This window comes from Scyliorhinus canicula, chromosome 3 (genome assembly GCF_902713615.1).
Source record: "Scyliorhinus canicula chromosome 3, sScyCan1.1, whole genome shotgun sequence".
Classification (NCBI taxonomy): domain Eukaryota; kingdom Metazoa; phylum Chordata; class Chondrichthyes; order Carcharhiniformes; family Scyliorhinidae; genus Scyliorhinus; species Scyliorhinus canicula.
This window is the reverse complement of record NC_052148.1, coordinates 232908171-232927309: the sequence shown is the minus strand read 5'-3', so window position 1 is coordinate 232927309 and position 19139 is coordinate 232908171. Positions and strand designations below refer to the sequence as shown.

Below are 19139 nucleotides of genomic sequence, written 5' to 3'. Positions count from 1 at the left end.
TCCCTGCCTCAGCTTATCTGCTGCTGGAGCCCTCGTTCATTCTGTTGTAACCTCTGGACTTGACCATTCCAGTCGGCTGGAAGGGGCTGGTTTAGCTCAGTAGGCTGGTTAGCTGGATTGTGATTGCAGAACAAGGCCAGCAGCGCGGGTTCAATTCCTGTCCCAGATGAGAATTCTGAATTCTCTCTCCCTGTACCCGAGCAGGCGCTGGAATGTGGCGACTAGGGGCTTTTCACAGTAACTTCATTGCAGTGTTAATGTCAGCCTACTTGTGACAAGAAAGATGATTATTATTATTAAAGATCAGCCACAATAGAGTTGAATAACTGAGGGGTCTGGTAGCCTACACCTGCTCCTATTTCCTAATTTCCTCTTAGCATTTACCCTGTCAAACCCTCCCTGAGAGTCGCATGTCTCAATGAGGTCCTAATATATCTCTTGAGGTCAGTGTTATATTTCTCCTCCTGTGAAGCCCTTTGGGATGCACTGTAAATGCAAATCATTGTTGTGTAGTGTAAGAGCAGCTAAAAATGTGTACAAAACAAACAGTAAAAAATATATTTTAATATCTCATTTTATTCACTTTTCCATGAATGTATTTTTTTCATCAGCTCCATGTGATTTAACTGGACCAGTGATGATTGTTTTTAATCTGCTCAATCTACCGGCTTGTTTTGCAGTTTCTGGGAGGAAGGATGAAGGATTCGATTTGAGCTGAGATATATTGAAAATATTATTGTTGACCATTGCTATTTTTATGCATTGAATTGCTGGTAGCTTCCTTTGGCAGAGTATTCAGGAAGCTGAAGATATGATTTTTCCATGAATTATTGGTGATGCGTTGTGGGCAATGGAAAGGAGTCAGTGACACACTGCCGGTAAACAGTGCTGGAAGTATGATTGAACTGTGCATTGGAGCCTAGCAGGCTCAGTAAATCGCTTCTCGGCCTTTTGGCTAAGATCAAATATAGTCTCAGTTCTTATAATATCTGATATGTCCCCTATCTGGGGGTCAAATATTAAATTCATTTTTGGGACAGGGAGATGGAAAAGGGGCTTACTTCTGCTACTCTGAGCATCAACATTGTCTTGGGGGCGGGTTTAGCTCAGTTGGCTGGATGGCTGGTTCGTGATACAGAGCGAGGCCAACTGTGCGGGTTCAATTCCCGTACTGGCTGAGGTTATTCATGAGGGCCCCACCTTTTCAAACTTGCCCCTTGCCTGAGGTGCGGTGACCCTCGGATTCAATCATTCAAAAAGGGGAGAGCAGCCTATGGCAACATTTACATTTACCTGGCTTCGTCACCTCAAGGTAAACTTGCGCAGATACAGCAAGCAATTGAGAAGGCAAATAATATATGAACTATTATAGCAAAGGGGTCGCAGTACAAGAGTAAAGATAATCGCTGCAATTATATAGGGCATTGGTGAGGCCACACTTGTAGCATTATGTATTGTATCAGTCTCTCTATAGAGGGATATACTTGCATGGAGAGGATGCAATGACATTTCCCTGGATTGATTCCTGATGATGAGAAGGTTGCTCTAAGAGGAAATTTGAAGGAAAATTGGCCTATGGTTGAGAAAAATGTGAGATGATCTTATGGAAACATACAAAATTCTGAGAGGACTTGACACGATAGTTGCCGAGGGATACTTTGCCTGGCGGAAGGGTCAAGAACTAGGGACCCCAATCCTAGAGTAAGAGGTCGGCCATTTATTCCTGGAATGGGGTAAAGCGTCTTCACTCAGAGGGTTGGTGAATCATTGGAATTCTTTACCTGAGTTGTGAATGCTCAGTTGTTGAGTTGGTTAAAGGTTGCGATTGATACATTTTTGGGCATTAAGGAATCAAGCAAGACAGGGAGACGGCAAGAAAGTGGTGCAGATTTTCAGCCATGGCCGTGTTGCAGCCTACTCCTGCTCATATTTCTTTTGTTCGTATAACTGTTTCTGTGCGTTTCATGACACATATTTGTGTGCTTATTTCTTGGCTTGCTGATTATCGCCGAATCATACTCATCACATTCTGGTCTGAGTGCACCATCTTGTGGTTAAAAGGTATACTCATCACTTTAAAATTACGTCACGAAAGTTGCTTTGACAGAGCTTTCTTGTTAGCTGCTGTATTATTGACAGACTCCCATAGTTCAGTATGATTCATTTTTGCTACAGGACAACTCACAGGAACTTCCTACATCTCATCCCTTTTGGGTTTCCTGAGGCTTGGGAAATCTAATAGGCCAGAGTGAAACAAATGGTGAAAAATTGTGAAACATCTGACCTTAATAAAAATACTTAAAGAAACCATATGCCTCCTGGAAGCGAGTCGATTGTCCACTCCCCATCTCATCTCTGTTAATACTAGAAGTGGCTGGGTTTAAATTAGAAATTTTGACCATTTTAAACTCGCACCCAACCCAAACCATTTGTGGGGGTTACAATTCCCCCAATATGTTGAAGAAAGTTTTGTGGGTCATAACATCACAAGGCAATTATGTTCTACATATGCGATGACTAATTTCGTATCGTGAGGTCACACATGTGAAAAACCCCAGAAGATACTTTGGTGTTGGTTCAAAAGGGAAACCAACACTGTTACTACACTGTTAATCTGGCTTAGAACTTAGAACATACAGTGCGGAAGGAGGCCATTCGGCCCATCGAGTCTGCACCGACCCACTTAAGCCCTCATTTCCACCCTATCCCCGTAACCCAATAACCCCTCCTAACCTTTTTGGACACTAAGGGCAATTTATCATGGCCAATCCACCTAACCTGCACGTCTTTGGACTGTGGGAGCAAACCGGAGCACCCGTAGGAAACCCACGCAGACACTGGGAGAACGTACAGACTCCGCACAGACAGTGACCCACTGGGGAATCGAACCTGGGACCCTGGCGCTGTGAAGCTGCAGTGCTATCCACTTGTGTTACCGTGCTGCCCACAGGGAGCACCAGACGGGGGCCGGGGAGCATATTGCTGGCATGGAAAGTGCGAGTCGATGGGACCCCTGGCAGCAGGGATGGGTGCCAGGGCCAGAGGCCCCCACGTTGCCGGGCAGTGACTTGGCCAGGTGTGTGGGGATGGAGTGGGGAAGACACACGTGGGGGCAGAGTCCGCAGTGCTAACCGGGACCACTATGTAGCCGGGTGGACTTGGCTGGACATGGGGTTACGCACCATGCTCACATGTCAACCTTTCACCCCCTGCAGACAATGGATATTGGAATACAACCGGCAAATTGGAAAACAGCAAATGTGACGCCACTGTTTAAAAAAGGAGGTAGACAAAAGACTGGTAACTATAGGCTATTTAGCTTAACCTCTGTAGTGGGGAAAATGCTTAAAATCTATCATCAAGGAAGAAATAGCAAGACATCTGGATAGAAGTTGTCCTATTGGGCAGACTCAGCATGAGTTCATGAAAGGCAGGTCATGTTTGACTGATTTAGTGGAATTCTGTGAGAACATTATGAGTGTGGTGGACAACGGGGAACAAGTGGATGTGGTGTATCTGGATTTCCAGAAGGCATTCGAAAAGGTGTGACACAAAAGGCTGCTGCATAAGATAAGGGTGCATGCTGTTATGGGTAATGTATTAGCATGGATAGAGTATTGATTAACTAGCAGAAAGCTGGAGATAAATGGGTGTTTTTCTGGTTGGCGATCAGTGGCTAGTGGTGTGCCTCATGGATCAGTTTTGGGACTGCAATTGTTTATAATTTACGTAGATGATCTGGAGTTGGGGACCAAGTGTAATATGTCAAAGTTTGCAGATGACACTAAGATGGTGGCAGAGCCAAGTTTGCAGACGACACTGACAGTCTGCAGAGGGATGTAGATAGTTTAAGTGAGTGGGCAAGGGTCTGGCACATGGAGTACAATGTTGGTAAGTGTGAGGCCATCCATTTTGATAGGAATATCAGAAAAATGGACTTTTATTTAAATGGTAAACAATTGCAGCATGCTGCTGTGCAGAGAAACCTGGGTGTCCTTGTGCATGAATCGCAAAAAGTTGGTTTGCAGGTGCAGCAGGTAATTAAGAAGGCAAATGGAATTTTCATTGGTAGAGGGACGAAGTTTAAAAACAGGGCGGTTATGTTGCAGCTGTAGACTGCTGGTGTACCCAATACACCAAGTTTAGAGTACCCAATAATTTTTTTCCAATTAAGGGGCAATTTAGCATGGCCAATCCACCTAACTAACCCTTTGGGTTGTGGGGTGAAACCCTTGCAGACACAAGGAGAATGTGCAAACTCAACACAGACAGCAACCGGGGGCCAGGATCGAACCCGGGTCCTCAGTGCCATAGGCAGCAGTGCTAACCACTGCCCCACCATACCGCCCTTTGTATTGTGTACAGTTTTGGTCTCCTTACTTGAGAAAGGATGTACTGGCACTGGAGGATGTGCAGAGGAGATTCACTAGATTGATTCCGGAGTTGAAAGGATTGGTATGAGGAGAAACTGAATAGATTGGGACATACTCATTGGAATTTAGAAGAATAAGGGGGGATCTGATAGAAATGTACATAATTATAAAGGGAATGGATAAGATAGAAGCAGGGAGATTGTTTCCATTGGTGGGTGAAACTAGAACTAGGGGGCACCGTCTCAAAATAAGGGTATCAGATTTAGGATTGAGTTGAGGAGGAACTTCTTCAGCCAAAGGGTTATGAATCAGTGGAATTCCCTGCCTAGTGAAGTAGTTGGGGCTACCTCACTGGATGTTTTTAAGGCAAAGATAGATAGATTTTTGAACAGTAAAAGAATTAAGGGTTATGGTGAGGGGGAGGGAAAGAAATTATTTTTTTTCCAATTAAGGGGCAATTTTAGCATGGCCAATCGACCGAACCTGGACATCTTTGGGTTGTGGGGGTGAAGCCCACTGTGCTAAAGCAGCCCCAGATAAGTGGAGCTGAGTCCACAAAAAAGATCAGCCATGATCCTTTGAATGGTGGAGCAGTCTTGAGGAGCCAGATGGCCTACTCCTGCTCTTAGTTCTTATGTTCTTATGTTCCTCCTGGGGGATGCACTACGGCTGTAGGAGCTGGAGCTGCTCGAGGAGGAGGAAGCTGCATCAGCGGAGCGTGCTGCAGAGGAACAGGAGGAGGAGGAGGTGCCGCATGAGGCGCTGCATGTACTATCAGCACGTGTCATTTGAGGACCTCTTGGAACGGGCATGCCATCGAAGACTCCAGCTGAGCAGGGGGACAGTGCAACATATCTGCCAGATCATGGCATACCTGGCACTGGAGGGGAATGGGAGAGGACACCCGCTCCCCGTCAAGGTGATGGTCGCCCTGAGCCTTTATGTCACAGGCTCCTTCCAGGTGCCGAGTAGGATCCTGTCCGGGATCTCACAGAGCTCGGTGTGCAAGTGCATCCTTGCCATCCCGGAGGCCCTATGTGGCCAGTTGGCACAAGACATCCATTTCAATGTGGACCGAGCCCACCAGGATGCCTAGGCAACGGGGTTCACCATCACCGCTGAGATGCCAGAGGTCCAGGGGGCGATTAGCACGGGATGCTCTGGTCGCCTCCAGGTTCACCGACTGGGGTTGGGGAAATTGGCCAGGGGCATGGACATCGCATTCCCCCCCCCACCAGCTGACCACCTCGCTGCCTGTAAACCCCTCCATGATGCATACCTGCCTCACTACATGCTGCAGGGCCCTGGTTTGGCAGTAATAGCGGATCTTGTCCATGGGATGGAGGATGATGACAACCCACTCTGGGCTAAGCTCTGGTGCACCGCATGGTTTGTCAACGTCTGACACCTGCTCACAGTCGCACTTTTCACCATCCACCTGGATGATCCCGGCACGCGAGCTGGCCATTCCATCACACGGTTGAATCGAATGCCTGGGGTGGCGGAGTTGTGGATGGGGGTTGGGGGGGGGGGGGAGTGGGATGGGGGGGGGGAGTGGGATGGGGTGGGACACCAGAGCGGTGAGCACTGGCTGAACCGCAGTCCCCAAGCCAAGCCCAGCCTACCCTCACATCCATCAGAGCACCGAGGCAGGTTGTAACATTGGGCACAGGTGTTTAATGTTGTTGCGCTTTCTTTTACTTCGTCTTTTCTGTGGCTCTGTTCCAATTAGGGCAATCAGTGAGTTTGCCCTACTTTCTGTGTTATCTATGTTCTAATGCTTAGAGTTGTCAGGTATCAAATGATACCACCACAAGTTTCAACCAGCTATCGATCAAAGAACCAAATACCAGTTAGTTAGTTCAAGGTCAAGGGTACTTTATTTACACACAATTAGTCATGCAACACAACCACTACTAGTTAACTACACCTATCAGTAAGACAACCTGTACTTAACTTTGGGCAACCGGATTAGGTCAGAAAACAGTGTCCGCTGTTCGATTCTGGATCTCTCGAGTCCGAAGGAGTAACTGCTGCTCAGCTAGGCTCATCCGTCTGGTAGCGAGCTTTGAACTTGGACTTGCTGCACTTGGAGATGGCCATGACCGGGGTACCAGGACCAAGAGAGGGCGAACATGTGGCAAACTCTTCTTCTTATACTTAGGGGTTTTTGCGCTCTTTTGGGCGGTCCTTCGATTTGGGCCCTATTAATTGGGTGATCCCTGATCACTCCGTTTGATTCCTTAACCAATACATGGGTGGGGATCTGGATGGCTGGGCGTTTCCCAAGCGGTCACTGACCCCATTGTTTGCGTTTTCCTTGAACATGGAGTGGCGGCGAAATGTCTGGGACTGTACAGGTTGCTCGAGTACCAGTCCTTTGTTTTGGTGAAGCTGGGCCATCAAATGCTAATCGGCTCCATTAAAATGCTAATTGGACGGAGTTTCGATACCATCTGGACTTCTTGCTGACAAATCTGCATTTCAGGCTCTGAGCCTGTCTGAGTCTTGGCTTGTCCATTTACCCGGTAGGCTTTGCGAGTTTCTCTGTACCTAGTTGGAAGTGGCCATCCCGGATGGCTACAATGTGAAAACATATGTACAGATACGTGCCATAGCCCCGATCACTGAACTGTGCCTTGCACTGTGCCAACATAACTGGTATCTCCTTTTCTTGCCTTACGGGCCCTAATGCTGTCTAGGTGGATGCCCAGCTGGTTTATTAGAAGTGGAGCCACCCTGCGACCCACGCCCCATTTGGTGAACGTCTTCTGGGGCGACCGCGTCCAGGTGGGCCCGACTGCTGCTCAGTGTTCAAGGTGGCGTGGTGCCACCCTGTTCTGCACGCTGCCCACGATGCACCAGGGACAGAAGGGGGGACTCTGAGTTGCTGCGGTGTTCGCCGGCACAGGTTGCATCACCTCCTCCTTCCTCTGGGTGCCCGATGGCCCCCGGGCCATTCCATGGGATGAGGGTGCGGCGGAGCTGTCTCCTGAGGATCTTCTGCCACATGGCGCTACCAGTCCTGGAGGCCCGCTGCCATCTCGACCAAGGTCTGCATGCTTGCAGCCATAGAGCACAGGGATGGACCACCTCTGTCTGGGACTGCGCCACATCATCCATTGACTGTGCCACCACCTTCTGGGTCTGTGCAACATCAGCCAGTGACTGTTCCATCACCCTCTGAGACTGGGCCATCTCCCTCTTTGTCTGTGCCAAGTCAGTCAGCACCTGGGCAATGCCGCCAACGTCCTCAGCCATGGCCTGTTGTGACTGGGCCACACTCAGTAGCGCTGCTGCAATGTCCAGGTGGCTCTGGCACATGGCTGCCTGTGAGAGGCCGCTCTCCAACCGTCCGCTCCCTCGGGAGTTCCTACCTCCACCTGCTGTACTAGGGCACATGTGTGATGCGCACCAGTTAGTGCCCCAGGAACCTCTTCACAAAACTGTCCAACTGAGGTGCGCGTCTCTAGGATGATGGAGGGTGTTGGAGCTCCGGGGTGTCCTGCGCCTCAGGTATATGACTCCTCTCCGTGTCGGTGTCATCAGTACTGCTCAGCACTTGGGGTTCTGACTGTGACTGCGGCTGTTGGCAGGGGTGAGGGAAAGCATAAGGGTCCGACCCATCACTAGCAGCATCTGCAAGACATAAGACAAGATGCATGATTAGACCCCTGGCCGGAGGGGGGGAGGAGAGGATGGTAGGGGTGATGGAATGAGGGTGTGGTGGTGGTGTGGGGTTGGTGTGAGGATGGTGTGGGATGAGGGTGCTTTGGGGGGTGGTTTTGGGGGCGGGGGGGGGGGGGTTGATACACGTATCACAGGGAACCGACGTGCCAGATATTGCCCACCTGGACACCTCCTGGCCACCCCCCACCAGTTCCCCCAGCCCTCTCCAAAGCCCCCCCCCCCCCGGCTAGCAGCGTGCCCCCCCCACGCTTGTGGCACGCCCGGATCAATAAAACTGAGGGCACAAGTGCCCCGCGCGGTCGGGAACTCAGCCCACAGGGGACAGAGCATTGGGGGAGGGCCTTCAGGTAACATCTGAGGCCATCCCAATGGCGTGGGATGTACTCCCCAATGACATATTTTGGAGGGGGCGGAGCATCCAAAAAAAGGTATGCCCCCGATTTGGTCGTAAACAGGGATTCTCCGCCCGATCGCCGATTACGATATCGGTGTCGGGCAATGGAGAATCCCGCCCTTAGTCTCAGGAACGGAGAATACCGCTGGCAGTGTTTTGACAGCTGGTTTAGCACAGTGGGCTAAACAGCTGGTTTGTAATGGAGAACAAGGCCAGCAGCGTGGGTTCAATTCCCGTACCGGCCTCCCCGAGCAGGCGCCGGAATGTGGTAATTAGGGGCTTTTCACAGTAACTCCATTGAAGCCTACTTGTGACAATAAGTGATTATATTATTACGTCAATTATTTCCTGTGGTAACGAATTCCACAGGCCAACCACTCTCTGGGTGAAGTAAGTTCTCCTCATCTCTGTCCTAAATGATCTAATTTGTATCCTCAGACTGTGACCCCTGTATCTGGACACCCCCACCATCGGGAACGTCCTTCCTGCATCTACCCTGTCCAGTCCTGTTATGATTTTATAGGTTTTTATGAGATCTCCCCTCATTCTTTTGAACTCCTGCAAATACAATCCTAACCGATTCAATCTCTCTTCATACGTAAGTCCCGCCATCCCAGGAATCAGTTTGGTAAACCTTCGCTGCACTCCCTTTCCAGCAAGAACATCCTTCCTCAGATAAGGAGACCAAAACTGCACACAATATTCCAGGTTTGGCCTCTCCAAGGCCCTGTATCATTGCAGCAAGACATCCCTTCTCCTGTACTTAGATCCTCTCACTAGCTAGTACTGAGCCAGTCAGAGCCTTACAATGCTGTTTTGAAACAGAAATAGGAATCAAAATGGCACCAAAGAACAAACTTGTGTTTATATAATCCTTTCAGTACATCTCAAAGTGGGTTAAAAGACAACACCCTGCTTTTCCTCAAAAACAGTCAAGATTCAGCTCAGATAATTTAACACAAATATTTTATTAGCCTTGAAGGACATTTGATCTGGAACGACAATGCAGTTGCTCCTCTCAGCATCATATGATGAATAAATGGTGAGTGTTGCTACACATCACGTGCCTGCAACATTCTTCTCTCAGCTCCAGAAAAACTTACCTGTAACCATTGCATACTAAATGCATTGATCAGTGCCAATGCTGCCCACTAGAGGTAGGTCATCCAGTGCAGAAAGAGGATTAATTATCTAATCCGTGCCACCGGCGCATTTTCTCCATCTATCATCTGGCACATCCTTCAAACTTTACAGCGACAGCTTGTGCAGTTCGCAGCAAACCATGATGATCAGGAGATCCTCTGGGGACTGCACAGGAGTGATCCACCAGATCTGTCCAGGCATCAGAAAGGCATCTTTAGGAGGCCTATGGTGTGCTCCACCAATGCTCAGGTAGCAGAATGAGCCTCGTTGTACCTTCACTCAGCAGAAGTCTGAGGCTGGCGCAAGGGTTTCATCAGTTAGGCCCTTTGTGCAGTGCAGTGAATGGCTCCCTATTCCTGTACAAAACCGAAAATCTCAGCAAAGCCCAATGCTCTGGCATCCTGATTTGCTTGATCTCTGTCAAAGTTGGCCTAATTGCGTGCCTTAACGAAAAGGCATCTGTCATCTCATAAATACGTTTGTGCATGGACGCTTGAGAGATCCCACAAAGGTCCTAGTGGAGCCCTCGGTGGAGGATCATTTCTTTTATAGCTGCCAGCATGGATGCACTCCCAGTCCACGTAGCACCAATGTCTGGGGAAAGTGTCAAATGTGAGTAACCAGATCCCTGGACATGTGGAGTCAATTGCAACACTGGTTCTTGTTTGTCTGGAGTTAACAGATGTGAGTTCTGTACACCCTGGGCCATGCAAGCTGCCTGCAAGCCGCAGCATCTTCTTCCAGATGCTCTGCTGGTCTTTGGTCTTGAAGGTATTGTTCCTCCCTTTGTCGATATCACTGAGTCAGTATCAGTTTGAAGGCTAATTTAGTACATATGGGCAGCAGGGTAGCACAGTGGTTAGCACTGTTGCTTCGCAGAGCCAGGGACACGGGTTCGATTCCCAGATTAGGTCATTGCCTGTGTGGTGTCGGCACGCTCTCCCCGTGTCTGCGTGGGGTTCTTCCGGATGCTCCGGTTTCCTTCCACAAGTCCCAAAATATGTGCTTTAAGGTCCTGGCTAGATTCTCCGGTTGCGATCGACAACGGGCTGGTGAATCCAAGTTTACAACAAAATTGGGGGGGTGGGGGGTGGGGGGGTTTCGGGCGCCGCTTTCACGTTGCTCTGCCCCCTCCAAAGAGGTGTACTCTAGGAGTACGCCGCATGCCGTATCGGCGGCCTCAGGACATTGCCTGAATCTCGCCCCCCCCGATGCTCCAACCATGACTGGCCGAGTTCCCGATGGCGTGGGTCTCTCATGGTCTCACCCGTCGGGAACTCAGCATGGCAGCTGTAGACTCAGTACAGTGGCACCACAGTCGGGGGAGGGCCATTCCGCAGGTAGGGGAAGACACTATTCGGGACTGGGGACACCGTGTGGGGGTGATCCGAGGGGCGCGAGCCGGCCGAAGGGGAAATTATTGTGCCTATTTCGCCGGCTGGGTCCGTGAGCGGCCGCCGCCATGTAGCACGGATCCAGGCGTGGCCACGGACCCAGCAATTCTCCGGGGCGTATCGGCAGCTAGAGCCGGGTGCTCTACGCTGCCGTCCTGCTAGCTCCCAGCAAAACAGGGAATCGGTGGCCGTTTTGCACCTGTTTTTCTGACGTAAAACGCCACCGTTCCCACGCCAGCGTGGGGACATAGCCCCAGAATTGGAGAATCCAGCCCTTTATTTCCGTCAATGAGTCATCAGTGAATGTGGGTTCAAGGGCTGGGATTCAGTGTCCAAAAGCACTCCCCCTTCAAATCATGGCCATTGCGGGGGTGCATATAATGGTCCACCCTGCTTCAAAGAACTGCCATAACATTGCTTCAGCATTGTGCTGCGATGTGTTTATTTCAGACCAGACACTGTGCAAAATCCATTATGGCCATTAAACCTTGGCCGTAACGGAAATTGTTCTGTCGAGATCTCAGTTTGAGATCTTGGGCAGGATTCACCGCCCCCCCCCCTCCCCCCCCCCCCCCCCCCCCCCCCCTCCCCCCCCACCCCCGCCGGGCAGGAGAATCGACGTGGGCCGGCTCCGCCAACCTTATGCCGGCTGCCGGATTCTCCGCCGTCGGTTTTTCGGCGGGGGCGGGAATCGCATTGCGCCGGTCAGGGGCCCTTGGCAGTGGCCCCCCTGGCGGTTCTCCGCTCCGCGATGGGCCGCGTGGCCGACCGTTTCCGCCCAGTCCCGCCGGCATAAATCAACCAAGGTCCATACCGGCGGGACCTGGCTCTGTGGGCGGCCTGTGGAGTCCTCAGCGGCGTGCGGGGGGTCTGGCCCCCCCCGGGGGGGGGGGGGGGGGGGGGGTGCCCCATGGTGGCCTGGCCCGCGGTTGGGGCCCACCGATCTGTGGGCGGTCCAGTGCCGTGGGGGCACTTTTTCTCTCTGAGCTGGCCGCTGTAACGGTCCGCCATGGCCAGTGCGGAGAAGATCCCCCTGCGCATGCACGGGGATCACGCTGGCATCCCGCGCATGCGCCAATTCGCGTCGGCCGGCGGAGGCCCTTCGGCGCCAGTTGGCACAGCGCCAACCCTGCAGGCGCCAGCCGACACATCACAAACCCCACCTTCCTGGCGGCCTGATGCCAGAGTGATTCACGCCACTCCTCGGATAGCGGAGAATCCCGCCCCTTATCCGTACCCCCGCTGGTGACGTGATCAAGTCCATGCCGAGAAAGTGTGAGAACCTGATTTCCATAAATTTAAATGCATTTGAATATCAGTACAGAGCTTTACGCCATAGCTTCCGGCTTCATTGAATGCTCCGCCACTGGGCATGGCATCACACTGCCGCAACTCACTCATAAACGGTCATGATGACCACGCCAGGAGTGCATAGGTACCTGGAGGCCCTGGGTTTGAGGGCTGAGGAAGGGCAATGTCCCTTGAAAACCTGGCAGGAGGCAGTGCCATGGACTAATGCCGGGGGTAACCCTTTTCCATTGTGGTAAGAGGGCTTTCTCTTATGCCTAGTGCGGGTGTAGGGGGCGCGCCAGTGAATGCGGAGGGTGGGGAGAGTGTCCCCCAATATTTCTGTAGTTAGACGTGTTGCCCGGAAGCATGTGGAGGTGTCCCCTTTCGCCATGGGGGTTGGCATGGAGTACAATTTCCTCACTGATCACGGTGCCCTTTAAAGATGGCATCCTGATCTCTATAGGCTGGTTTGAGGGCTTTATTAGAGACCGTCCCGCCAGAAAGAGAGCAAACTGTGCCTACCGAATTTTTCTGACATTCTAGAAAACCTGGCTGTGTTTCTGGAGTAATCTAGGGCGGGATTCTCCGACCCTCCGCCAGGTCGGAGAATCGCCGGAGGGCGGTGTGAATCCCGTCCCAGCCGCCTGCCGAATTCTCTGACACTGGAGATTCGGCGGGGGCAGGAATCGCGCCGCGCCGGTCGCAGCGGCCCCCCCCCCCCGGTGATTCTCCGGCCCGCGATGGGCCGAAGACCCGCTGGTTCTTTGCCAGTCTCGCCGGCGTGGATCAGACTAGGTCCCTTACCGGCGGGACCTGGCAGCTTGGGCGGGCCCCGGAGTCCTGGGGGGGAGCGCGGGGCGATCTGGCCCCGGGGGTGCCCCCACGGTGGCCTGGCACGCGATCGGGGCCCACCGATCTGCGGGCGGACCTGTGCCGTGGGGGCACTCTTTTCCTACGCGTCCGCCTCCGCGATGGCTGACGCGTAGGTGACCCCCACCCTGCGCATGCATGGGGATAACGTCAGCAGGCGCTGGCGCTCCCACGCATGCGCGGACTCTCGCCGGCCGGTGAGTCCCTTCGGCCCCGGCTGGCGTGGCGCCAAAGGCCTTCCATGCCAGCCACGGGGTGCAAACCATTCCGCGCCTTTGGGCAGGCCGACGCCGGAGTGGTTCACGCCACTCCGTCCCGCCGGGACCCCCCACCCCGCCGGGTATGGGAGAATCCTGGCCCTAGTCTCTGGAGATCCGAGCCCTGCAGATCCTTCTCCTGCTTAAAGCCAGTTGCCAATTTTCCTATTGCAGCCCTAACCCTACAGCACTTGAAATGCTACCCACACCTTACTGCTGTTCTGATAGGTAGAGACTTACCTGTGAGCCCTCCCCCACCCCCTGCAAGTGATGTGATGCTGCCTGCAAAGCCTGGCACTGATTCCTACGAGCACTGTGTAATGTGAACTTGGTGAACTAATCTGGAAGTCACGGGCAAAGTGCAGGTTACCAGTTGCCTGTCACTTATGTACTGTTGTGAAACATGTTGGTTGGATTCTCCGATTTGCAGACTAAGTGCTGACGCTGGCGTGGGAACAGTGGCGTTTTATGCCAGAAAAAACGGCGCAAAAGCTGCACCGATCCTCCGTCTGGTGGGGGACTAGCATCTGTACAGCGGAAAGCCCACGGTTTTACCTGCGGATATGGCCGGAGAATTGCCGGATCCGTGGTCACGCATGTGCATGGCAGCGGCCTGCAGCGGCCTCACCATGCAACATGGCGGCAGCTGTGTGCGGACCCGGCCTGCCAAAAACTGCTCTCCCGTAACCAGCCTCGCCATCTCTGGACCATCTCCACCAGTACCCCAGCCACTGACGAAGGCTCCCCTGCCAGCGGAATGGCTCCCCCCCTCCCGACGCTGGTGGCGCTAGACTCAGTCTGCAGTTGCCACGCGGGGTCCACGCTGTCGGGAACCCGGCCCATCGGGAGGGCGTACTCTTCCAGTACGCAGTTTTCTGAGGGGGCGGTGTATCGCAAAAGCAGCGCTGCCCCGATTTTGGCGCAAACAGGGATTCTCCGGTCGATCGGCGAATGCAATTTCGGTGTCGGCAACTGGAGAATCCCGCCTGTTCTGATTGCTCACCGAAATACCCAAAATATCCAGCATGAGGTGAGTTTGGGAAGGGGAGGGGGATTTGAGTCCAGTTGCAGGGCTTATGAGTGTGGTGAATGTATAGTACTAGTAATTCACCAGTGTATCATGTTCTACCATTGTGTTACAGCTATGTTATGTTGTTGACCTTGTGGGCTCCACCTATGGGCCATTGTGTGGCTTCACCCACAGGGGGAATATGTTGGGGCATTTACGGGCTCCGCCCATGGCTCCTCCCCATGAAAGGAAGTATAAAGAGCAGTTGACCTGTAGGCGGTCCACAGCATTATGATCAATTTGGTCAGTCATCGCGGGGCCGCCCCAGCACCTCTGACCACGCCGCCGGCTACCCGCAGCTCAGCGCGGTCACCCTGGACCAGTCGCGAGCCAAGCACCTCCGGAGCTCCATGATGGCCGTCCGGGTTAACGGGCACGAGACGCCTTGCCTCTTCGACTCCGGGAGCACAGAGAGCTTCATTCACCCGGACATGGTAAGACGCTGCTCGCTCCCAATTTTCCCGGCGCAACAAACCATCTCCCTCGCCTTTGGGTCGCACTCGGTGCAAATCCAAGGGTGCACTACTGCAACCCTAGCAATACAGGGTGCTGAGTACGCTAACTTTAAATTATATGTGCTCCCAGACCTCTGCGCTCCTCTCCTATTGGGACTCGACTTCCAATGTAACCTCAGGAGCCTAACCCTGAAGTTCAGGGGGCCCCTGCCCCCACTCACCACATGCAGCCTCGCTACCTTACCCCTCTCTTCACAAACCTCACCGCTGACTGCAAGCCGGTCGCCACCAGAAGCAGGCGGTACAGCATGCAGGACAGGACGTTCATTAGGTCCAAGGTCCAGCGTCTCTTGCGGGAGGGGGTCATCAAGGCCAGCAATAGCCCCTGGAGAGCTCAGGTGGTGGTCGTCAAGACCGGTGAAAAGTTCCGGATGGTGGTTGATTATAGCCAAACCATAAACCGGTACACACAACTCGATGCGTACCCCCTTCCCCGGATTGCAGACATGGTAAACCAGATCGCACACTACCGGGTGTTCTCCACGGTGGATCTGAAGTCTGCATACCACCAGCTCCCTATCCGCCCGGAGGACCGCCACTACACGGCTTCTGAGAGAGACGGCCGCCTTTTCCATTTCCTCCGGGTCCCCTTTGGCATCATGAATGGGGTTTCGGTGTTCAAACGAGCAATGGACCGAATGGTGGACCAGTACGGACTGCGGGCCACATTTCCGTACTTGGACAATGTCACCATCTGCGGCCATGATCAGCAGGACCACGACGCCAACCTCCACCGATTTCTCCAAACCGCTCAAACCCTCAATCTCACCTACAACAAGGAGAAATGCATTTTCCGCACAACCAGACTAGCCATCCTCGGCTATGTCGTGGAGAACGGGGTCCTAGGGCCCGACCCTGACCGTATGCGCCCCTCCTGCAACTCCCTCTCCCTCACTGTCCCAAGGCCCTGAAGAGGAGCCTTGGGTTCTTTTCATATTACGCCCAGTGGATCCCCAATTATGCGGACAAAGCCCGCCCACTAATCAAGGCCACCATCTTTCCACTGGCAACTGAGGCCCGCCAGGCCTTCAGCTGTATCAAGGCGAACATCGCCAAAGCCGCGTGGAGAGCAACGCATCAGAGGTCGTTCTCGCCGCCACACTCAACCAGGCAGGCAGACCTGTAGCTTTCTTTTCGCGCACCCTCACCACCTCTGAAATTCGACACTCCTCAGTCGAATAAGCCCAAGCCATCGTGGAAGCCGTGCGGCACTCGAAGCACTACCTCGTGGGTAGGAGGTTTACCCTCGTCACCGATCAACGATCGGTAGCCTTCATGTTCGACAATATGCAGCAGGACAAAATCAAGAACGATAAGATCTTGAGGTGGAGGATCAAACTCTCCACCTATAACTACGATATAGTATATCGTCCTGGGAAGCTCAGCAAGCCCCCAGATGCCCTGTCCCGCGGCGCATGTGCCAGCGCACAAGATGACTGACTACGGGCTATCCACGATGACCTCTGCCACCCGGGGTCACCCAGCTCGTCCATTATGTGAAGGCCCGCAACCTGCCCTACTTGAACGAGGAGGTTAGAGCCATGACCAGGGACTGCCAAATCTGTGTGGAGTGTAAACCGCACTTCTATCGACTGAATAAGGCCCACCTGGTAAAGGCGTCCCGGCCCTTTGAACGCCTCAGTATCGATTTCAAAGGGCCCCTCCCCTCCAATAACCGCAATACATATTTCCTCAACTTCAGAGACGAGTTCTCCCGCTTCCCATTTGCAATCCCCTGTCGCGATATGACCAGGTCCACTGTCATTAGAGCCCTACATAGTGTCTTCACCCTGTTTGGTTACCCCAGTTATGTCCACAGCGACCGGGGCTCGTCGTTCATGAGCGACGAACTGTGTCAGTACCTGCTCAGTAAGGGCATTGCCTCGAGCAGGACTACCAGTTATAACCCCAGGGGAAACGGGCAGGTGGACAGGGAGAACACGACGGTCTGAAAGACCGTCCTACTGACCCTGGGGTCCAGGAATCTCCCAGTTTCTCACTGGCAGGAGGTCCTCCCCAATGTGCTCCACTCTATCAGGTCCCTCCTTTGCACGGCCACGAATGAGACTCCTCATGACCGCTTGTTTGCTTTCCCCAGGAGAGCTACCTCAGGGCCCTCGCTTCCATCCTGGCTGAAGACACCGGGACCAGTCCTTCTCAGAAAACACATCAGGAGCCAAAGGACCGACCCTCTGGTAGAGAGGGTCCAGCTCCGACACTCCAACCCCCAGTACGCTTATATCGAACACCCCGATGGCCGACAAGATACCATTACCCTCCGGGACCTGGCGCCCGTAGGCTCCACCACCACCACCACCACCTCAGCCCCCCCACTACATCCCGCCCAACCTAACATGTCCAGCGCCCCCACCCCTATATGGCTCCCGCACTCCCTCCCGCCCGCCACACCAGTCCACAGGAATGAAGCTCCAGAAGAGACGCTCCCGGGGTCCATGCCTGCGCCCGCATAGCCCCACCTCCGATGCCAGCACGGGTGCCCGACCGCCGGACCAGCAGCAACACCAGTGCTTTGGCGATCGCAGCGCACAATCCGTGCGCCGGACCGGCTGAAATTATGAGCAGGGGGTGAATGTACAGTACTAGTATTTCACCAGTGTATTAGTATCATGTTCTGCCATTGTGTTACAGCTATGTTATGTTGTTGACCTTGTGGGCTCCACCTATGGGCCATTGTGTGGCTTCACCCACAGGGGGATATATTGGGGCAGCTACGGGCTCCGCCCATGGCTCCTCCCCTTGAAAGGAAGTATAAAGAGCAGTTGACCTGTAGGCGGTCCACAGCATTGTACTAGTTGCAGGCAGGCACTGTTCTAAGCTGATTAAAACCTCGGTTTGCTTCTCCTTGTGTCTTTGAGTGAATTGATGGTCGCATCAATGAGATGCAAATCTAATAAAATTTGGTTCCTAACATGCACAGAGAGGAGAAGAGACTTGCCCTTGATGGATGGAGCAGGTGATCACAAACTGGTTTTGTCACAGCGTAATATTAATTTTTGGACATCTCCTGATATTTATGGCTCCAGCCCACCAAGACGCCCATGGCAAAGGGGGCTAGAAATCCCGCCCAAAGTATTTGTTTAGTTTCTCTGCCATTTCCTTATTACCCAGCAGGCTGACAATGAGACACAGGTTGCCAATAGAAACAATATGTAGCAAATCATTAGTGTCCTCAAACAACAATTTCACTTTTTCTTGGAGCTGTACTGTTACTATTGACCTTTGTCACTATTTCCTCCCAATGCTCCCTTGTGTATAGGTCTAGGGGGCCTTCTGTGCCCCTACAGATACAGTCTATCCCCCCTTCTCACCAACTCCTGTATCACTGTTTTCAATGCATTAGTGGAAAATCGAGCTCACTTGAAGAAAACAAACTTGTAAGGTTAAGGAGAGAAAGCTGGTTTATCAGACAAAATTAGAAATTTATTTCAAAGAGCTGGCAAAGGTATAAGGGCCAAATGGCCTACCTTAATGCTGCAAGATCTTAGTGCGGCAAAATTCAGCTCCACAGGATCCATAGCCTCATTGCTACAGATGTCACTTTGTTATGAAAATGGCATTTGAATTGTCCATGCACACTTCTGCATGGCTCATGCTACACGCCTCGCTTCATTTGGCCAATGGAGTGTCAATCCAATCGCCTGCTTTGTTCCTCATCCGAGTTGCTGAACTCATCCAAGTAAGTGGGGAAGTTTCCATTACTCTCCTGACACTGTGCCTTGTAGATGGTGGGTAGGATTTGGCAATTCAGCCGGTGAAATCCTTCGCTTAGAATTTCCAACCTTTGATTCTCTCTCGTCATGACAATATTTATGGACCTGCTCCGGTTTCTTTTTGTCAATGTTCACCCCGAAGATGTTGATAGATTCAGCGATGGTAATACTGTTGAATGTCAAGGGAGATAGGTTCTCACTTGTTAGATATGGTGGTTACGGGGCAGTTGTGTGGCATAGATGTTCCTCGCCACTTACCAACCCGTGCAGACTATTGTCCAGGTCATGTTGCATTCGGTCACTTACTGCTTCAGTCTCTGAGGAATTGCGAATGGTGCTGATCCAGTCTAATTATCAGTGACAAACACCATTGCTGACCTGATGATGGCAAGAAGATATTTAGGCCTAGGACA

The 19139-nt window shown here is 52.5% G+C and overlaps 1 pseudogene; it reads left to right on the top strand.

Annotated features, from left to right (window-relative positions):
* The first annotated feature begins 935 nt into the window (after positions 1-935).
* LOC119963974 lies at positions 936-1104 on the top strand (annotated as a pseudogene).
* The last annotated feature ends 18035 nt before the right edge of the window (positions 1105-19139 follow it).